Genomic DNA, 6,192 nt, shown 5'->3' with positions numbered 1-6,192 from the left:
AGTGACCCAGGCCTGGCCTGTTATAATATTTTATTCCTCTGGACTCTGGGATTGGCCCAGTAAGGGACATGTTATTCAAAGCAAGCAGAGAGACTTGCTATTGAGTTATTTAGGGAAGTAGAAAAAATATTCTTTCCTCTTGAATCACATACTAGAAGGATATGAAGTTGGGGGTGCTATCAATCATCTTCCCATCACACTGAGGCCTGTCTTCAGTAAGAATGAATAAGGAAGCCAAGTAGACATAAAATTGATATCCTCTTTTTGCTTAGAAAAGCTGACTTTCAAATATAACACTCACTTGTTTAAGCAAGCAATAGGTGCAACTATTGGTTTCAAATATTGAGTAGTGACTTATGTCTTATGTGAATGGAATTAAGAATATTGCTGAAAAAGTATTGGAGGCCCAAGCTATAAAAAATACGACCTCTTCTGTCTCAGCTGTTGGTTGACAGTTCATGGTAATGGATCTATTGTTTTGTCTTGAGCATTGTCCTCTACTTTTGATTTATTTTAATTTACAGATGCTTCCATTGAGGAGGTAACGCCTCAATTCCAAAACTTAAATGTAACCCAGTAAATCAAATCATTTTCATGCTGAAATAAAAGGAGAATATTGAGGTTGAGATAGAGAACATATTGTAGTAGACAGGAGATAGACCTTGAAAGTGGACAGTCTTCCACATCTATCATCTATGTGCCCTTGAAAATATTCCTTAATCTCAGTTTCCACCATCTGTAAAAAGTAATAGTAAAATCTTTCTCACCAAGTTACTGTGAGGATGAATAACAAGACAGGAATGTCAAGTCTAATACACTGGAATATTGATTCTGACTTCCTCACCTATTAGATGTTGAGGAAGCCTTGGGGAAGTTTCTTTCTCTCTATGAGCCTTAGGCTCTTTATAAGTAAAAAGCATGTTAATGTCTACTTCATAGATTTAAATTTAAAGTAAGGTAAATTGTTTAAAATTCATAGTGTTGATTCTGGCCTATAATAAGTGCTCAATAAATAGTATTCTATTTTTTGTTAAGATATACAAATTACTAAGCACAGTGCTTCAAACACATTAATGCCCAATACATTTATTTCCTTATCTTCCCCCGTCTTCAACCACTGAATATTGAGAAGAAACAGACATTGCAAGAAAGAGAAAGTGTCAGTGGGATGCTGAAGCTGCCTTGTACCAGCCTGCAAGAACCACTTGTTAACTGGTTTTTCTTTCTTTTTTTTGAGACAGAGTCTCACTACGTAGCCTAGGCAGGAGCACAGTGGCATAATAGCTCACTGCAGCCTCAACTTCTTCAGCTCAAGAAATTCCGCCATCTCAGCCTCCTGAGTAGCTGGGACTACAGGCACATACCACCATGCCCAGGTAATTTTTGTAGAGACAGGGTTTCACCATGTCGCCCAGGCTGATCTCGAAGTCCTGGGCTCAGGCAATCTGCCGCCTCAGTGTCATCACCCACTGACACTTTCTTCAAAGTATTGGGATTACAGATGTGAGCCACTGCCCCGGGCCCAATTGTTAACTTTTGAATAATGTTGTGAGCCAATGTTTAAACAGTTTTATTTATTTATTTATTTATTTATTTATTTATTTATTTATTTTGAGACAGAGTCTCGCTTAGTCGCCCAGGCTGGAGTGCAATGGCGCGATCTCGGCTCACTGCAAGCTCCGCCTCCCGGGTTCACGCCATTCTCCTGCCTCAGCCTCCCGAGTAGCTGGGACTACAGGCGCCCGCCGCCTCGCCCGGCTAATTTTTTTTGCATTTTTAGTAGAGACGGGGTTTCACCGTGTTAGCCAGGATGGTCTCGATCTCCTGACCTCGTGATCCGCCCGCCTCGGCCTCCCAAAGTGCTGGGATTACAGGCGTGAGCCACCGCGCCCGGCCAACAGTTTTATTTTTAAAAAATTAAATTATATAAACCTACAATTAAATAAGTTATACTGAAAACAAAGGCAATTAAATATTAAAAAACTCATCACTTTATTATTGTTTTACTATATTTTACTATTATCTATTTTTTGAGGTTATATAAATCTACTGTGTCTGTATCATGAAATACATTGGTGGGCTATGGCACATCTATTCCCAATTCCATGGTTACTGATATTATATTGGTAACTTGAAATTGGCCATTATGACAGTATTTACACCAGGGAAATCAGTCAATGCTACAAATCAGATTGTTTTGCCCCTCAGAGAGACAACAGTTAAGTGTGTCTAAGCACACCACTAGAAAGGGCATCCACTGGATACCAAAGAGACTGTCCCCTGTTTACAGAATTTCCAAATCTGCACTGGGGTAACTTTTGGTTCTCAAATGATACCCTTATTCATTAGAAAGTTTTCAACCTTTTAAAAAGTAGTATTTTAAAAAAAGGCACAGAAATTGTACCCAGATTCTGACATAGTGAGTTTGTGTGGGCTGGGCAACTTGAGCTCCAATTCCTATGTGTCAATGAGAAATGAGATGACAACAGCAGAGACGCAGCCATTAGAGGATGCCTCAGTCACCTCTGCTTCATTCTCACAAAAAGCAAAGGTGCATGGAAAATAAGGTACCACTTAAAATCAGTCATAGACTTTCTAAATAAAGACTTTGATCATTAGAGCTGAAAATAGTCATAATTTTAAAATGGGAAGAGCAATAGCACTCCATTTTTGTCTTGCAGTTGCCGCATTTAAAAATCCAACAGTTATTTGGTTTTAATTTTTATCCCTAATGACAGAGGAGATAAAGAAGAAAAGAAGAAAGGGAAAAAGGTGAAACAAAGAAAATCACTTCCAGAAAGTTAGCGTTCAGAGCAAGGACACTGGAGTCCCTGTTAAGTTATACATATAACTTTTAGATTAATTGAGTAAAAGAATCATGGATGATCCTCAGCTACATAAATTCTTAGAATTATTTACTAATTCAATGCCCAGAAGAACAGTTATAAAATACATGTAAATAATGAGAGCAGCTATTTTCCAGATAATAAACTGTTACTCCTCTAACATGAAGTTGACATATCTGTCAAGTTCCACATTGATCAAATAAGAATCACTTGTATTCCTCTTATAGGACTCAAATGTTTGCTAAAAGTCCATCATAAAATGGGTAAACTCTTCCTCATGTTATACATATTAGATAAGGGGAACAGCAAGTGAGGTCTGATGGAAAGTAGCCAACTCTACAGATTATTAAGCAAAATGATTTCCGAAGGCCTGATGAAAATGGGCACATTCCATGTAGCACATTGTATTTCTGGAGTTGTGTATGGACATTCCAAAGCACAATTGTGCTGTCCACATAGTCTTGCTTAGATAGAATTGCCATTCCATACAGTGAGAGGAGCGCTTTCAGGGTAGTACAGTTTTCATACGATTTTTCTAACCTGTGTTTCCAGTGAATGACTGGCATGAACAACAGGCCAGGTTGTGACTCTAGAATAGACAGAAGTCAAGTCAGTGAAATTATGACTACAGATGGCCCTCATTTCCTTTCACCTAACCCCGTTCTCTTCAAAAATGATTTTCAACTACATATCAAAGATATTCACATGTTCATATAAAATGTAAAATTTATGAATTTATTCTGCTGCACTGTTGATAGCCTGACGGTTTCCACCAATATCCCTGTGCAGGCATAGAAGTCTGGTAAACTTCACAATTAAACATATTTTGGGTTAAATATTGAAGGATACGAGGGAGGTCTTAAAATTAATTTTATTCTCGCGAAAAGCTGTTATATTCTTTCCAACTGTTTTTGTTGTTGTTTATACAACAGTCTTATACTCAGCATTATTCTTTTTTCTTTTGGCATACTGACTTTTTCATGGATTTCATTGTAGTGCTGTGTCTTCAGTTTATTTGGGCTGTTATAACAAGGTACCTTAGACTGGGCAACTTATAAAAAATAGAAATTTATTGCTTATAATTCTAGAAACTGGGAAGTCCAAGACCAGGATGCCAGCATATTTGGTAGCTGCTCCAGAGATGGCATGCTCTTGATGCATCCTCACATGGTTCAAGGAGTGAACAAGCTCCCTCAGGCCTCTTTCAATGACATGTCTCATTCATGACTGCTCCATTCTCGTGACCTAATCATTCCCCAAAAGCCCCAACCTCTTAAAACTATCACATTGGGGATTAGGTTTCAGTGAATTTTAGGGAGGACATAGGATCACAGCACCCTTTTAGCAAGGGCCATTCTGACACTAAAGACTAAATAGACTGATTTTTATTCCCATTTCACCATTTGACTTTTCAGGGACTTCTATTACCACTATCACTTCTGAGATATCAGGTTCTGAGATCTTGCTCCCTCTGAATTAACACGGTTTATATAGCCCCTCACCATGGCACGGTAGTCTTTTTCTGTCACACACATATACACGCACATGTGTACACAAGTACAACAAAGTTTAAGCAGCAGGCTCTGCTGAAAGTTTAGGAAAAATGTAGACCCCAAAACAAAAGTAACTTACAACTGAATCTTAGATATTCCTGTTACTTAAAAAAATCCTTGAGTATTCTGTTGAGTGTCCTCTCTCTCTTCTCTCACGTTTCTTTTTCTTTTTCTTTTTTCTTCTCTTTGTTTTATTTTCACTCCCAACTTCTTGTTTATTTCTAACATACCAGCATCTAGGTCTCTGTTAGTACCTGGTCTTCTACTAACCCATCTTTTGCCCCAAGCACTTTATTTAGGTAACCGAAAAACAAACAGAAAAAAGAAATCTGGTTTCTTCTTTAAGAGAACTTGTGGTTTTAGCTGTTATTATAATATGTTTTTACTCTACCTTGTACTCATGAGTCAATCATATAAAGTAAATAAATAGCTTAAAGCATGAGTTGTGTGAACAGTTACGCAAATTAGCTTCACCTCTATGTATATTATATGTGAACACCTGTTCTTATGTGTAGAAATAGCCGTGTGTAGCACATTCATTTACAAAAAGGCTCATTAATGTCCCCAGAATGTTTAGTTTCATGGAATATTGCTGGGCCACATGGTGCTTTTACCACCATTTCCTATACCTTATTTTCCTTCCTGGGAACATCTGAAATAGAGGAAAAATAATAACTAGAGCTATTTGGAGAAGTTTTCGAAATAGAACCACAATAAATGCAACATACGAACATAAACTTTAGAGTCAAACAGATCTGGAACTTAATTTTCACTGTTCTGATTACTGAATTGTGTGACCAGGAGAAATTACCTGAGCCTTGATATACTCTAAAATTGGTAATAAAGTGCTCACTTTTTTTTTTTAAAGACAGATTTTCACTGTGGTTGCCCAGTCTGGAGTGCAGTGGTGTAATCTCAGCTCACTGCAACCTCTGCCTCCCAGGTTTAAGCAATTCTTCTGTCTCAGCCTCCGGAATAGTTGGAGTTACAGGCGCCTACCAACATGCCTGGCTAATTTTTTGTATTTTTAGTACAGACGGGGTTTCATTATGTTGGCCAGGTTGTCTCGGGCTCCTGACCTCGTGACCCACCTGCCTCGGCCTCCCAAAATGCTGGGATTACAGGCGTGAGCCACCACGCCCGGCTGATAAAGTGCTCACTTTAAAAGATTATGTCAAAACTTAAAAAAATAATGTAAAATTCTGAGCACCATGTCTAGCATACAGTATGTGTTTAATAAATATCAGCTATTATTAATGATTTTATTAAGATATCAATCATTACATGGGTCAACTATCCAGAGGCCAAGAAAACTCCTCTGAGCCTTCACTCTTCAAACGCAGTTTATGTTACCTGAAGTATTGATGCTTTAGTCCTTCCCAAATGGACATGGAAAATTGGATAGTAACTTGCTTCTTTGCATTATGTGTCAGCTTCGCACACTAGATCTCATACCCCATGTGACCAGCATTGATCACTCTTTCACAGTCACTACAGGAATAGGGGTAAACGAGATGCACCTCCCTCAGTTGCTAGCACAGGCTATCTAGTTGCTAAATAATAGGTATAAATAATGTTATTTTCCTTCTCATCACTATTATTGATCCCATTTTTATTCAGAATCCACAAATTATCACTTTAACAAGATTTCTAGCCCAATAGCTTTACTTCCCATTATCATTGCCTAAGCACTAGGGACAGTGGCTCTCCTTATACATCTGCTGAGCAAAGGACAATGACATTTGTCTGTGATTTTCTTATGTCTCCCTTCCTGGGTACTCTCTCTCCATGAG

Source organism: Macaca nemestrina, chromosome 6 (assembly GCF_043159975.1).
Source record: "Macaca nemestrina isolate mMacNem1 chromosome 6, mMacNem.hap1, whole genome shotgun sequence".
NCBI lineage: Eukaryota > Metazoa > Chordata > Mammalia > Primates > Cercopithecidae > Macaca > Macaca nemestrina.
Note: the sequence above shows the minus strand (reverse complement) of the source record.